General features: G+C 43.2%; 1 long non-coding RNA gene across 1 annotated transcript in view; it reads right to left on the minus strand.

Moving 5' to 3' along the window:
- Positions 1-1961: 1961 nt before the first annotated feature.
- Positions 1962-17043, minus strand: part of LOC104411829 — a 31265-nt gene continuing 16183 nt past the window's right edge. The window contains exons 2-3 of the long non-coding RNA XR_719950.1: positions 5944-6144; positions 1962-2042 (exon numbers count right to left, since the gene is read on the minus strand). This is a non-coding gene — a long non-coding RNA (uncharacterized LOC104411829). The remainder of the gene's footprint in view (positions 2043-5943; positions 6145-17043) is intronic.

Consider the following 17043-nt stretch of genomic DNA (forward strand, 5'->3'; position numbering starts at 1 on the left):
GTGCTCCTATCTGCACACACAGTGCCTGGTGCTGCTCCCCTGCCACCATCCCCAGAGGGACCCGGCACAAAGGTGGCCGTGGTGATTGCGGGGGGCGGTGCCTGGCGCACTGGCACGCTCTTATCGGCACACACACTGCCCAGCTCCCTGTGCCACCGGGGATGTGCCGGGGCCCAGAGCCGAGCCCCCGCTGTGGGAGACCCTCCTGGAAGCCCCAGAGCAAATCCTGAGCTGGGTGTTTATGGCGAGCAACCATCAGTTTGGATTCACATCCCCTGTGCTGCAAATCCTTACAGGCACCAGCACACCTTCAAAATCCAAGAGACAACCCAAGAAGGAGCTGCTGTGGCTCAGCCCCGCTAACGCATGCCCATGCAGAAGGGCCAAGTGTAGGGCTGCATGTCCCAAGCAGCCCCAGGGGTCTCACCTACCTTCACCTGCCGGATGACCCTCCAATCTGTTGGATAAGCAACGCTGTTAGGGAGCACAACACTTTGCACAGCTTTCACAAACAGAAGCAATACATTAAACACTCCACTAAAAGCTCCTTTGCAGGCAGCCCCTGCTCATGCCAAACGCCCTGTGTGGGTGCAAAGCCAGCACTGGCGGCTCAGAAGACACACTGCAGGGGATGCACTGCGGAACCACCACACCGGCAAGACTACTGAATGCCTGGTTTGTCATTCAATTTGCAACTGCTTCTGTTTGACTTCAGATACAAATTCAGATAGAGGAATATGCTTTACGTTCTACATGAAAAATAGATATTTCACCTGCACAGAAAGCCAGGCAGTGCAGCACTGTATCAGCACACTAATGTTGTGTGTGTGGAGCCTCCTCACAGGCTGGCTGGGAACCTCCAGGTAAACTCAAACATCACCTGTGAGGTGACAGCAGTCAGGGGTCCAGACCCCAGACCACCCAACCAAGCATGCCCCTGCAATAGGCTGGGGTTTGGGGGCTCTCAGCACCAATGGGCACCAATACTGACTACAGGGAGATGAGTGAAGCCCCTGCTCAAGCCCTGGGAAGCCCTGCTACCCCTGCATCTGCAGAGGGGATGCCTGGGACAGATTAAGGACAGGAGCCTGTGCTTGGAGCCCTCCAAGTGATTGACAATAAAAACACTGCCCCAGTGCCCATTTTCAGATCTAGACAGTGAGAACAGAGGACTCCAGGGAAAAATCCAGGTTTTTACAGTTTGTGGTATTACTGAGCTTTTCTGGTGCCAATTTTAAAACACTGCTACGACCTCTGGAAAGAAGGAAAACTGCATTTCAGCACAACAATATAGAAAAGAACAAAAAAAGGAAATGTTATTTTTTTTAGCTTGAAACACTAGTCAGGTTAAGAGAAAGGAGCAGAATTCTGGCAAGGACAAGAGCACTCAGACTGAGCCACAACACAGTAATTAGGGCCAGTAGGTCATTAGAGACACAGCTGTATAAACTAGGTGTATAATTAAGTTTCCACACTGCTTTTTCACAACTGTATTTCAGTTTCTTTTGTGGAGGACAATCAGTAATTCATTAATTTAAAGATGCAACAACAGCAGTAGCAAAAAGACAGGAACTCTCTGACTTGCCAATCAGGTGCAACCAAAGATTACAATTTGGGGAAGGGCTAATTTTGGAAATACGTGTCAGAAGTCTCTCTTTGTCAGTGGGAAGTACAAAGAGCCACCTGACAAAAACATCCATGAGACCTCATCACTCATGACTTGTCCACAACTCATCACTTGTGGACAAGCTGCTGTATATGGTTTTTCTGGATAAGCATCCCGCATATACAGTTGCTCGGCAATTGTAATTCTTGTAGCAGGTGAAATACAAGAAAATGCAAAATTATACACTAGCATGAAACATGTTATAATACCTCATTTCAAACGCAAGCCTAGTGTACAAGTTACAGGGCATTTAAAAGGAGCAACTGCAAGACTTTAATTATAAACTAGTTCCTACCGTACAGTAGTTTAGAAAAATCAGCTGCTTCCAAGCTGGCAATATCCATATATAGCTCTGCTGCTGTTTGAAACAGACAACCTGTAAAGTTATCAACAACAGAAGAGGACCTCATGAAATGCTCAGAGACCCCACCGAAACCTACTTCTGTCCACTTCATTGATGTGCTAATTTTCTTTAAAACACTCTACATTCACGTGAGAAACTGCAGAAAAAAGCTTACATGAAGCTGTTCTGACCCACGGGAGGAAAGGGGTGACATGGATGGAGGAAGCAAAAATAACACAACAAAATACTGGCGCTAAACCGAGACTGATGCAGGTGTATTAAAACACACAAGGAAAATGGCAAACCTTGTGGCTTTTTAGCCACTCTTCATCAAAGAACAAACAACTCAGCATCAGCCACCAGACAGCGAGGTAACACAGAATAGCTGCTTGATGTGTGCAGCCTCTGGTACTGGCTGGAGGACACGGTAATTTGTAAATCCACTGCAATTCTTTACTCTTGTCACTATAAGATAGCATCATGCTACACCTACACTGCAACAGCGGTGTGCAAAAGTATGTGTAAAAAAGACAGCACATGATGCTAAATGGCAATTACTTGGTCTTCTCTAGTTAAGGGGACATGGGATACCAGTGAGGTTTTAACTAATTTTAACAGCTTAACACATCCAGTGTATACACTAGATGTTTTTATTTATTCTAGGAGTATTTTCATGGTGCTCACTAGTTGTTTCAGGCACTATTTTCAAGACTGCTGCAGGAGAGCTTATTTGTGGGAGCAAGCTGGGAGACAAGGGAAGACATGAGCCGGTAAGGAAATGTGATGTTCTTTCAGTACAAGCTGCCCCCATTTAGACCCTGTTCGGATCCCCGTAGACACTGGAAACCTACAACCCGCAATCACAGACATCAGTCATGAGAAAAAGGTATAAAAGGCACCTAATTCTGTCAGAAGAACATCTCTACTACACTGACATCAAAAGGAATGCCATGCACTATGCTACCAGAGATGTCTAGATTTCAGCGGTGTTTTGTCCTCAAAGAAACAGCTCTGAAATACATGAAAAAGCAAGGGGAGAAATGGCTGTTTGTTGCCTCCTTACATGTCAAAGCAGCTGCGTTCAAACTGTATTATAACTTCAGCGCGCCGTAATGAATTTCTAAGGGATTCCAGTGAAATAGATGGTTTATCCTATTCTTTGGAGTGATCTCTCGTAATCCTGCAGCACTCCTGTGCTACAATATCTTCCTAACTTCAGTATCCCAAAGGAAGTCATTAGTTACGTTGTATTATCAGCCTAGTGATATTATCACTACAAATAATACATGTATTGATCTGGTGCCATGTAGATACGACTGCAAACCCTGCTTCAGATTAAGACATGAAAACCTGGCTTGCCAAGAGGTCAGGCACTGCATTACCGCCTCAGATGCGTCAGGCAGGCATTATAGGCAAAAGGAGTGCAGGGTAACTAAGGACACAGTCAAACAGTTTATTTTGTGGGGTAAAATTTTTAAACATACCACACTTCCTAATGAGGCTTTAGATTTTTCACCCAGGTGGTGCAAGTCTTCTCAGATTAACTGAAAAAAGACATGCATCTTGCATGTTTCCACAACAATTATGTCTATGGAACAAACTGGTGGATCTGAAAGAGTTGTGCTGTGGGTTTTTTTAACCCTCAAGGTATGATATGTAAATATCAAGCAGTATTCCAGATTGTCTTCATAGAAACATTTTCATTCCAGAATATATGAGTGCAATCTTCCTATTTACTTTAAATCACTTCAGGACACTAGATTAAACTAAATGGAAAACAGACATTCTTGTTCTGGAATAAGGGTATCCTCACACGGAGATAATTAGCACCTATTTCATGTATATGCAGATAGTTATGTGGTGCTTTTTTATGACAAATTTTCTTTGCAAATCATCAGCACATGTGAATAGAGTAGAAGAAGATCAAATTCTGCTACCTGGAATCAAAAAATAGCAATGGGAATGCTAAAAAATCATTTCGATAAGTCTCAAAAAACATAATATATTTTTCTTAGTCTCACTAACAGAACATTACAGTAAAAGCTGAGGTGTGAAAACACTGACTATATTGATGCAAATAGAATCTTTAAGAAAAAAATTGCTCCTCTTCATAATGCTGTTGGTCACGAGCCATAACCTTACGTTCCTCTGCTGGAGTGCTCACTGGCAGCGCCTGCTCCCCCTCTCCAGTTGTGCCATTACAGCTGTTTGGGTTATCACACAGTGAACCAGTCCCAACCAGACACCTGGGCTAAAACCAGCCTTTCTCTTGGTCGGGCTCACCCCCAGCACCTTCAGTGGCTGCACCAGCACAACGCAGGAGACAGGGCAGTGATGGAGCAGCAGCCACTCAGGAATGTCTGCTGGAGACATGCCCTGTGGCTTCACGGCTGCCCTGGTGGGATCCTGCCTGCCCTGCTCCCTATGTGGGATGGCATCAGGAAGGATTTGTTCCTACAACTGCTCCTTCGGAAAGGACTGATCTCCACACAGGCTGCACACCTCACCTTCCAGCTTTCAAAACCAGGATTTTTCTATTCAATGGCATTTTCTTGCTTACTACCCTGTAGAGTACGAAAGCCAATGCCATGGTTGCCAGCTGGCCAAGGAATCACCCTGCAAGAAGATTCCTTTCAATTCTACACATTTTCAAGTTTGCAACCTATGTAGGGTTTAAGCAAGAGTGCGAAGCAAGGAGCCCTAAGGGCAGGCGTAGGACTGCAATCCCTATTCACCTGCAGGCTGGGGAAAAGCCCCTACCTCTCTCTGTCTTTCTGCCCAGCAAGCAGACAGGAGTGACAGTCAGAGGTACCCTTCTCTGTAAGCCAAAGTGAGACAGAGTAGGATGCTCTCAAGGCGAGAGTCAGGCTGAGCCCAAGCCCCTGCTTGACCCTTCCTCCCTTGCTGTATTCTGTTCCCTGTATTTTTTCTTGGTTGAGCATCATTTTCCTTATGCCCAAAAAGAAAAGAAGAAAACATTAAATAATTAACAAATTCAGTGGCCAGGGAAGAATATGCACTCAAGGGGAAGCGGATAGGATACCGCTGCATCAGAGGAGAAACTAGCCCTCCTGCCCTCCACCTGCAGACCTGCCCATCAGCTGTAACAGCAACTGCCTAAAAATACTGTAGGCAAGTGCAGAGGAAAAATAGATGGCAGAGTATTCAATTCCAGTAAGGTGAAGGATGAGAATCTCTAATTTAAATAAATACGAACATATCCTGTGCTTCCCCTCCTAAGATTCAGTTTAATCTTTGGTAAAATCTGCAAAGCTTTTTACCACCCCTGTAAATCGGCTTAGCATGCTCTGCAGAATACCTGCTGCTACCTCCGGCCACAGAAAGGCAGCCGTGTAAAAGCAAGATACGTTGCAATTCTTCACACCAATCCTCTGAGCATGGTCTTACTTTACAGAAAGTAAAATCAAGATCAGTGTAGGCTGATGCCATCCTCACTTCCATAAAATTCAAAAGGCAATGTAATAATAACCTAGGGAGAATGGTGTATTTTTAGGGTGGGATTACAGAACTCACACTATGAATTTTAATCTCAGAAATCGTCATGTTCTTTTATGGGGTTCAGAGGCCCTTCCTCCTGGGAGTTTTGCACACTTCAGTCATTTAACTTTTTTAATCTTCTTCCATTTGGAGAGAGAGGGGAAAAATACCCTGCCTGAAACTTTTAGCATTAAAAAAAAACCCACAACATTTTTGTCTAACATAATTACTGACAGATTCCAATTGGAAAGCTGTTGCTTTTATTTTAATTTTATTAAAGGAGTGAACAAAGGCTACCCAAGGCACCACAATAAAATTACATTAACTGTAAAATTACATTATTAATTCTTTAATCTCACTTGAGGCCTCAAGCTGTTGCTATGTCCAATTACCCAGCTAACCACCTGTCAGAACTGTAAAGCTAGTTTAACATTACCTCCAGGACAGTTGTGTGCCCTGTGTTCAGTCAGGTCTGCCAGTGAATCGAAGTCCTGCTGACAGTTATCGCAGGTGTAAATTGACTCATCCTCCATGTCTTCATCTTCCTCATTTCTCTCTTCCTGGCTCGTCACACTGTTCCTCTCTTCCAGGGCTCGGCTGTCCTTTGCTTCGCTCTCCAGCTCTCCTCCCAGGCCACCTGCCAACAGCAAGAACATCCTCTAAGTTTGAGAGGTCTGAAAAAAAAGAGCTTTAAGAAGGATGTTGCACTTATTAAGATACATTTAATTACAGCCGCTCTCACATTATTCCTGACACCTTTCATTATATTAATGTGGGTTTTATATCATGCGGTGCAACAATTCTCAACTGTATTCTCTGCTGCTTAGTGCGAATCCTACAAACACTCTCTCCTAATCTTCTCTGGTGGGTGTATAGCAGGAGCCTCTAACTCTCTGTCATATAAAGTTGTTAGTGTTTTATCACTTAACCAGATTCTCAAAGCTTTAAAAATTGGCAAGATTAATTACAGCCCACAAAGAAAAGGCTTGTGCTGAATTTTAATTCTCAGTGCTCTCCTCTCCCCGCCGCCTCAAAGCCCCAATATTAGTAGTAACAACAAGAATGAAAAAAAAAGCTCTAGCTGCACACCCCCAAAGCACACCTATACCCAGGATGTGAGAGGTCCCCAAACAAATGAGAGGCACTTTCCTAGGCAGATGAACCTTGCATTGTGCCAGGCTAGCTGGGACCCAACAGCACCACATCTGACCTTCGGGTGTCTCAGATATTTTTTCTCTTCGTCTGTGACTGACTGTGGGCTAGCACAAGCATCTTTGTCAGCAAACCTGCAATTTTCCAAGCATTAATGTTCAGCTCTCTGGTAGCTCCAGAACCACCCCAGTGCAGGGGCTGGGCACGCTGGGGCCATGGAGGTGAGAGCTCCACACACTGGGCATCTGGCTTTCTGCTGGCAGTGGGACAGGAGGCAGGGGCAGCCGGCCACAGCCAGTCACCCCAACGTGAATTCAGTCGTCTCCCAACAGGGATGCAGCCATATCCCTGTGACTCCAGGACATTCCCTTGGCCATGGAGAACCCCCAGACATGCCTAAGCCATTTGTACCCAATGGTTCTATGCAGCACTGTGGTTTTCCAGGGGCAGCAGAAGTGAAAAAGCCCTTGTAAGTCCCTGCTGCCCGCTCAACAGTGAAGGAGTCTATTAGACATGCTGGCTATGCCGACCAGGCTTCAGTGACCTGCTGAAATGGAGGTGCCTGCACCTCTTCCACAGCATGTCCCACCAACCTGGGTAACACAGCCACAGGTGCTACACCTGCATCATTTCACCTGCCCCACAAGCACTCACACACTGAATATACACTTGTGGTAAGAAGGGAGCATTTGAGAAGTCATCCAGCAAAGTGAGATGGAACCACAGGCTCTCCGGTGGAAGAGATTATCCCACACCACAAACTGGCTGACCCCAAGAGCGCCCACAGCCAGGCAGGAGAAATATGACACCTTGTTTGTTCAGGATGCATTTTGGCTTTATGCCATTAAGGAAGTAGCAGCAAACAGAGAGATGAACTGTTTCTAAAGTTAGATCAGCGCCAAAAAGATTAAGGACAACCAATGCTGATAACAAGAAACAAAGCTGAAAAATAAAATTTGTTAAAGATGAAAACTGAGTATACAAGCACTGCAATTCAGACACACACATTAGCACCCTGCTACCACTATCCAGCACATTTTATACCATCTTCCGCACTGCGCATGGTAACATAAATCAACCGGTGTAAAACACTCTGCATCTTTCCATGGAGCACTTGTAACAAGACGTACCCTTCGAATTGCAATGGAAATATTAAAAATCAATGCCTGCTTGTGGTGCATCACAGCATCCCTCTTAGCAATTAACTGATCTGCACATTTTCAGGTTCTTTTGCTGTTAAATTATACATACCTTTCACTACAAAATTTCCATTAAGGGCTAGATACAATGTTCATCTTAACAAATCAGATATGCCACTTACGCAGCAGTAATGAATGTAAGGATTTGGTTATAAAAAGTATCACTCATTAAGCACTCCATATTGTAAGTCATCATCTGCACTATGTTTATTCAATAAAATGCTGCTCGCCAAACCTCATGCTTTATAGACTTTTCCTTAAATAAAAATGTATTGCAGTGAAACATCCCACATGATTCTGGTTCAGTTTCTACTACTACTTCACCAAATAATAAGTCATATTTAAAACTAAGCTAGCTTTGCTTTACTTCACACATCATTTAATGTATAGATTCAAATTATCATATTTACTTGGCACACCTTCATGCAGTCTATCATCCCAGACTGCAATCACAAACATTTTAGCCCATTCCAGCTTTTCAAAGCCGGTGTGTCCTGCAGACTTGATAGTTAATAAATCAGAATGTCAACTCTCTGGTTCTGTAAGAAGGAAACCTATAAAAATAGTCCAAGTACATAAATCTAAACTAAAGAACTGCCACCTGCTTCCATGGTGCCTGTAGGCAAAGATCTCATGGAAGCACTTTTGAACTGACTTTGCCTCCACCTGAAGAAGAAAGTTTTTAGGCATTCTGCGGAGCTTTAAGGGACCTTCACTAATATTTTTAGCAGAAAATCTGTCTTTTGACAGTTAACCTAAAGACCAGCTGATCTGGTGAGTACACTGTGACAAATTCATCTTTGGTCTTACTCCAACACTGCGTGACTACACCAGGGATAGAGCTGCTCGACAGAGTCCAACAATAACAAATAATTTAGCACACTGCTTTAGGAAAAATAAATTGTACAATGTGAGATAAGAAAATAGATTCCCGACTGCAAAGCAAAATTCCAGAAACATTTTTTAATTCCCTGTTGAATGGGAAATCTGATCCTCTAGGCAACTTTTCAAAAGCGACGTTGCTTGACAGAGCTGTATGTCAAATAACACAACAGTGAATCTTGCATAAATTATTTAGCAAATGCAACATTGCTTTAAAATGAGATTTTTTTCCTGTTTTCAGTGGGTTGGAGGAACTGTACATGTCTGCCACGCCTCAGCGTTGCTGTCCTTTGAATAACATGATCTTCAGATTCCTCTGCTGAGCCACATGCTTGGTGCTTGCCTTGTAGAAACCAGACACCACTCACTAAAATCTGGAGTGTTTTTTGGTGTTTTGACCTTCATCTCCGCTCTTTTGACCACAAGCTGCCAGCGGGGTGCGGGCGGCCCTGGGGGGATGCTAGCTCCTTTCCCAGGGGAGCGAAACAGCCGGCAAGCACCAGGGCGGTGATGGGAATGGGTGGTCCACACAGTGAGGAAAAGCTTCAAACGCAGCCCAGCTGCTCCTGTGGTGAGCTAAGTTCCCCTGATGAGGACAGCAGGCCTCAAGCATTCCTCAGGAACTCGTTTCTGAGGAGTTCTGCTGCAGCAGTTCACAAGTTTAACCTGCAATCTGCCTGCTGGCAAGAACTGCAGGAGCACCCCACCCCAGTGCAGCTGCACAGGATGGGTGCTGAGGGCACCCCCACACCAGTGAAAGGCTTTGAGTCAGCACAGGAGACCAAGGTGCTTTGGGCACCAGGAGCAGGGGTGACTTGAGTCCTGGGCCTGTCTCTGAAGGGACATATCCATATGCTGCCATGCAAAGGTGGCCAGAGCCAACAGCAACTTCTGAAGTCTCCAAAGAGCAGTGTCTACCCACAGCAAGCACAGATATGTGCATTTGCTGACACGGCTGATTTTTAAGATGGCCTTGGATTTTAGTGAACTCAGTGCTAAGTAGTTTCTATCCAGATTGCTAAAGTAGAAAAATAAATAACAATAATCACAGCTACTGACCTGCAAGGAACCTGCAAAGGCAGCACAGCACTGTGGGCACACAGCTCCCACCCACCATCAGAGCGTTCGTGCACAGCATGAGGGTACAGGCAGCACCAGCAGAAGGGGTTGCTGGCACCATGTTTTAGGATAAATGATGGCTAACTAATTCTAAAGAGGAGGGGGAAAATGCCCCTGCATTCCACAAAACTGCTACTAGTAGTTTTTAAATGAACCTGCCATCTCTAATGGTGGCTTTAACAACTTCCTTTTATGAGTAAGAGAGCATATTATTTTGAGAAATCAGCCTTGAAAGTACACCTTACCCTACCCAAAATGTCAGGAAACTGAGTTGGGAGCTTTTTGCTTTGCTTTTCTTTTTTGCTTTTCTTTTTATTTTTTCCCTGTAGCACAGTGGAAGGCCTGCAGGGCTTTTAGGCAAGAAGAATATTTTACCCTATGACCTAAACAATCTGGCCAACAGTCAAGAATATGTTATTCTAATTGCCACTAAAGTTAATGTTGTTAATGACTCTTGGTTTTTCTGTAAAAGACAGCTTAGGCTCTAGAAAGTTACTATTTCACATGGATGTAGCAAGAACCAGGAGTGTTCCTGCCTGATCTGGTGGTCCAAGGAATGTGGCAAACTTGGCAAAGCTGGAAAAGTGAACTCCCAAAGGCCAGCTTGAGAGTTGCAGTCAGTAGAAATGCCTTCTGAGCTGTGTTCAAAACAGCTCTGCTACAGGAACAACGTACTCCTAAAGCCAAATATTTGAAAACAGATCACAAGTACCATGTTCAGCTCGGGCCTCACTGAAGTCAGGAGCAGATTTCCACTTGCTTCAGACCAGAGTATACAGCACTGCCATCAGGCTGGGGTTGTGCTTGGAACTGCGGTGGCAGAGCCTCAGCCCCGGACCACAGCACCAGCCCCACTACAACAGCAGCACCAGCTGCTCTGGGAACTTCAGATAGCAGTGCAGGCCTGAAGACACAAGCAGGTCAGAGCCACACTGGAAGTGATGCTGATGTCTTCATACAATATCCACTGAGACACACGGAAATGGGTAATACCGTGCAACACATGGACCAGAAAAATTAAAAAAGGAACAAACCTCTTAGCTTATTTTTTCAGCTGTGGAATCCAATCTGGACAATCCAAACTTTTTTATCTTATCAGCACAATACAGGGCAGGCAAACCTTTCTGCCTTTGTGCCAGTAAATTTTCTGGGGCTTTTCTTTAATACTTTTTTGAAGCCTGAGGAGTTTGTAAAGCTGGGATTTATTCTAAATCTAGGATTGTTCTTTGGAACCTACTATTTAGTGCAGGGTCATATCTGGCTTTAAATACCTCCAGTTATGGGGCTTCTATCAAGAGCTGTTTCTTTTCAGTAGGCATACAATGATTTAGTGTTAGGCAGCACTTCCTAACACAGCAGCTTTGCCAGCTGCAATCTACAGTGCCTAAAGTTATGCTGTGCAAATCATTACCTAAGTATGTACACACACATGCACACATACTGCCACGGTCTGAGAGCTGGAAGGCAAAAGATAAAATAAAGAGTGGGAAAGAGGCATCTCTTCATTCCTCTGCCTTGGTCCAAAGGCAAAAACAATCAATGGTCTCACAAAGGGCTATGATAATTCCTAGAAATTTTCCAGAGATGCAGGACAAGTGGTAAAAGTAAATGGCACTGAGGAAATAAAAGCAAATTGCTGGAGGAATGGTGAGTGCTGGCACCTCCTGGCACTCGGCAGAGCCCCAGTCGCCCACCCAGGGGTGCAGCCTTCCTGCCCCACGGCCACAGGGCTGCCGCTCAGCTCTCCAGCGAGACAAAAGGAAAGGAAATTTCATCTGTAATTAGGAAGTGAGAACAAAAGAAAGAAATGACTTAAAGGAAAAGCCTAATCTAAACATTCCTTAGTAAATGTTTCGCTTGGTGCCAAATGCCAAATCAGTGTGGGGGAGGTCTCTACTTTCATGTGGTTTGTTGCATTTTAGTGTTGTCTCTTGCACTGTCATACCCAAGAGAGTCCAAAGTTCTCTGTCATTTGTGGTCAAAGAAGAATGAACAGAGGCAAAAAAGCCACTCGTGTTCCAGCAATTAAAACAAATACCAACCTCAGCTGAGATTTCCCCACAGCATGAAAAGTCTTGGCTTTGCTGGGTACCGCTGCTCCGTGGCTCTTCAGTATTGCAGAAATTGTCTTTTTAAACATTTGCATCTTGAATGCAGGTACATATGCGTGCTGCCTCTCAATAGGCATGGGCACTAATGTGAGCCACTGAAACCACTGTGACCATACCCATGCAAAGCAGCAAACCAGGTCAGAGAGTGCAGATTGCCGCCCAGCCTAGGACAGGTAACAAAGGCAGCTCGTTCCGCTCATTGAATCATTGCTATGTGCATCAGAAGCAAGCAGGTTTGGTGCTCAGTCATGCAGTGCAGCACAGGTCTTTCACACCATGTCAAACCACATGGGGGAGAAGAAAAAATATGTGCCTAGCTGAAAAAGAAAAAGCCAGAGAGGGAGTGCATGGAACACCATGGTATATATTCATGCAATGTCAAATGGCACAGGATGACTACACAACAGCAGAGCGAGTGAAGTGCAGGCTGCCATGCAATCCCGATGACACTCAATCACCACGCAATGCTCCTCACGGGCTGGAGAGATTTCAAGCATCAGATCCTCAACAAGAGGAAAAAACAATCGTAATACCAAAAAAATTATTTGATCCAGCATGTAGTTAATGGCAGTGGCCTCCTAAGACTTACTACTTAATAAAATTGATCTCACTGCAGTACTGTAATGAAGAACAGTAGGATAAGGCTACCCTTGAACCAGGAAAATTGTATATTGTTACCTCCTCGTGCCCTCCTAGGGTTATGGCCACTGCAGCCTCTCCAAGCTGTCATTTGTCTGACTCTTGACAAGCAGCAGTGGTGGCTACGAGGGCTTCTTTTGGAAAGGCAAGGGAAGAAGGACAATGTTCAGTTCTAGCTCTCTATCTGCATAATAACCCACAGATTATACCAGATTATAATACAGCTTTGTGTGAAGCGTGCTAACAGTAAAATATTGAAAAGTCAGAGACTTTAAGATGCGCACATTAGTAACATTTCCCAACAGAGCCTTATTACACACCGGTATGTATTAAATCATGTTAATTTCTAAATAGGTGGACAGTTCTCAGCATTCTTCTTTAACTCAGCAAAGAAAAGCTGTTTTGTTAGGGTACTGCACCTCCTTCTGCATCTGCTTGTACACATGTTTTAAGGGAAAGTGGTTCCAAATTAAATGCCCAGTAACAACTAGTGAACTACTGCCTGCTTCTGCCAGCACTGCCCTGCTCACAGAACTGCTCATGACAGTCTGGCACACCCCCCAGCATCCTCTCAGCATCCTTCTGTTAACTTACATCAACATTTCACAGGGAAAATGTTCACCTTACTTCACTGATAGGGTACAATTTTCTGAAATTAGGAGCTACAACGTGTAAGAAAACCCTGAGTGTCTACCTCAGGTTTAATGGAAAGGCATGGAAAGGGCTGGCAGGAACACATAGCAGAGGACTGGCAGCTCGTTGCACCTCCTTTTGCTGTAGCACAGTCACAGGCATCACATGCAGAACAGATAATGCATGTAACTTGTTGCCTTACGGTGCCTTGCTTTCACCTGGGTCCACCTGAATCTCTATATGGTTATCTCTACATGGCATGGAGATACACCATACATATATTTATACCTATATATGTATGGTATAATTTGTCATTTTCTCCAGTAAAATGAAAACGTGGTCCTGTGTTCTCCTACCTCCATGCAAACCCAACCTCACTGCTGGCATCTGCATAGTAACTACCAGATCATATGTATATTTATATGGGCAGTCCTGGCCCCATGGTCTCTAAACCACTGTAACTATTTACATCTCCCATCTGACCTGAAACTCACCAAGTTTGCTCTGTCAACTATTTTTCCATCACATTCACACAGAAAAACTCTCTCTACAACCCTGGTTTCCTTGGATTTCAAAACTTCTATAGTATACTTTAGTCAACATGCTAGAGAAAACATTTTATTAAATGCTGCTAATTTTTTTATTGATCAAACTGTGAGCCATTTCATTTTCCATCCTAGCAGAAATCTCCTATAGGAGCATTCAGATTAAGTTTCTTTATTCTGTCTCTAGTAGCATGTCACTTTTAATCAGTTTTTAGTTTCATTATTGCTTAAAAATTAGAAAGCAGTTTCTCTGTTCTTTATTGCTTTTTTAAGTTTAGTTACTGAAGGGTTATTAAACTTAGAGAACATACAGACAGGCATAACGTGCTAAATAAATTCCTCACTGTCTCTAACCAACTTTAACATTAGCTTTTTTATAATTTTGGGGTTTATTTTCACTGAAAGACTACTTGTAATGATTACTCATGTTCTCCCCAAACACTTATGTTACTAAAGTGTGAAATGTCTTCTAACACAAAGACAGTTCTCTGGGAAGTAATTACAAAAATGCATTCAGGGGCAATAATTTTATATTAACTGTCAGCAGCATACATCTTCTGAAAAGGCACTTGTTATGAAGGAATTATTTGTGCGGAATTTGAAGGCACTGAAGGTGAAGGAAAACTGCAGAAATGCATTAAACTGAAACTCCAGCTCCCTCATCAAGGGTCAGTTTATGTTTAAGTCATTACCTTGAAGGCAACCCGACACCTTCCAAAGAGTCTGTTAGAAAGACAATTTTCATTTATGCACAAATTGGACTCAGTCTCCAGTTTTCGGTGTGGAACAATTTACACTCCCTTTTACAAGGAATTTCTGAGCAGCTAATCAAAAAGATATACCTGAAAATTATGGGCTTCTATTAACCTTTCACCAATGACACTAAAAATACTTGCTAATGATTTATGTCTAGTAACAAAAAATAGTGGCCGCAAAACTGATCAGGAACATTAAAAAGGTATCTGTGTCTGTAACAGCAACAAGAGATTTAATGAATGTTTCATAGTAACTTTTAACCTGTAGGCTAATCCCTCAGTCCTTAGAAAGGCAAAATAACCCTGAGAAATTAAAAATAACTTAAAAAAAAGTTAAATCCAGCAATAGTGATTGAGCTTCACATCACTTTTAAAGTGGTTTTTTTTTAAAAAATGAGAATGGGAAGTCACAAAAGCACACCAAACAGTAAAATTTCCTCTTAATCGTACCTGCAGGTAATGTTTCAGCCTTTCTAGTGCTTTTAGTAAAATGTATGTTACTATGTTACGCGACAAATTCATTTATACACAGAAAAGCGGACAGAGAGCCAAGTTGTTATTTATTTGCATGCAAGCAGCAGTGGGATTGTACTTTATAGTGTAACAGCACATAGTGTTTATCAGCTTTTCAGTGTTTGGCAACCAGTTTAACAGTATAAATACGGGATGTAAACACTTCCCTACCACAAAAAGCACTGTAAGTGAACTGTAGAGAATGCAGTGAAGGCAGAGCGTGGAGCAGACTGGAGCGTGCCAAGTGCTCAGTTACCACAGCAGTTCCCAACTGCAGGACCCTGCCCAGTCATTGATCTTGGTTCCCCCAGGGTGCCCGCTGGGGAGCAAGCATGCCACTGCCCCATCAGGGCCGTGTGGAGAGCAGCACCCCTCTTTTACACTGGGGTCTCCTGCTTGGAAAGGACAGGCTCACACATAGGGGGAAGGTTTTTGTGAGCTACAGGGGGCTGTGGAGGTAGGGGCACCCCATGGTTCATTAGCAAATGGTGGAGTCAAAGAGGAAGGCACCTCTCCTGTGTGCATCTGACCCACAAGGCGCAGCCTGCATCAGGGCAGAAAGTCACAGTCCTGCAAGGGACATCTCACTTTCTACCATGGCTCCCTTCTGGCCCAGTTGCTACCACGGATGTTCCACATCCAAGCACAGACAACAGTTACCTCCACTTTTTCATAAAATCAACACCTCACACGTCTTGCAATGTCAAATAGCAATTTGCTTTGTAGATCTCTGCGGCATTCAAATCAAATGGTGTGTTTGCACACAGCTACCCAAACTTCTCTGTCATCTGCAGAAATATCTCATCCACTTACTCAAGACATGTAATAGTTGTGCAACGGATTATCTGCCTCTGGAAACAAGATGTTATTGTTTACTTCCAGATTCTTAAGATGCATCTGAATGGGAGTAACTGCCACCTTCAGTTCTGATAATGAGCTTCAAATCAAAACCAATCTAAAATTCACTTACATGCATGAGAAAATTAGTATGCAGCAAGTATTAACTTCAAAGTGAAGTGCACTTCTTCATAAAAACATACTTTCACTCTTTGACATGTAACTGTTAAATAACATTAACCATCGTAATCTAATAACAGCCATCTAAACCTTCATCACTAAAATGGCACTTCAGTTTTATTTAAGTATATGAATATTTTTAAAATGCTCAGCTTATTCTTTTTCAGGCTGCTGTTGAAAACAAGTGTCCTGTTTCCAGCATTTCATGGAATCCCACTCACACCTAACATAGGACATCTTAATTACATTTTAATTCATAGACATAGACATGACAAAACCTTTTTTTTTTTCTTTTAAGGAAATGGTGTGAACAATTTTCTTTCTTCTTTTTCCACTTTAAAGTAAAACCAGATATCTGTAAAACTTAAATCTATAGCTCCCCAAACAGACAGAAAATTCAGAAGGTTTAATAAAATTCACATGTGGCTTGTTATTGCAGCTGCATATCAAATGCAAAAATAAGGTATTGACTGGTTCTGCTCAGAATAGCAGCTGCTGGAACTCTTTATTAAAATAAACCTGTTGATTTTTAAAAAGGGAAAAAATACAGGTGATGTAATTTACCATAAGTGACAAATGTGACTATGTATTTCAGTATCTGAATGTTTTTTGCCTAATTCAAAATTAAGATTCCTTTATTCTTCGTCTGTAAGGTCCAGGGCTTTAAACTATCCTTTCTGCAGGTATGTTCTGGCCCCCAGAAGATTCCTGTCCTCAGTGTGTGACAGCTCCCAGTGTACGCACATGGGTGTGAGATGTAACAGGAAAGCAGAGCACGGTCTCAATATAAAATACCCTCTGACATCCCTGAATTGATTTCTGTTCAAAAGGCACTTTTCCCAGGCTCAGAAAATGGATTTGTTTAAAAACTATGCTGAAAGAGGAATACCTTTCACAACCCAAGCCTATAGGATCCTGCAGGTAGCATTTGCATTCATCTTTTTGTATCTATAAAAACCCCAAAAACATTA

The sequence above is a fragment of the Nestor notabilis genome, unplaced genomic scaffold (assembly GCF_000696875.1).
Source record: "Nestor notabilis isolate BGI_N333 unplaced genomic scaffold, ASM69687v1 scaffold17389, whole genome shotgun sequence".
In the NCBI taxonomy this organism is placed as follows: Eukaryota; Metazoa; Chordata; class Aves; order Psittaciformes; family Psittacidae; genus Nestor; species Nestor notabilis.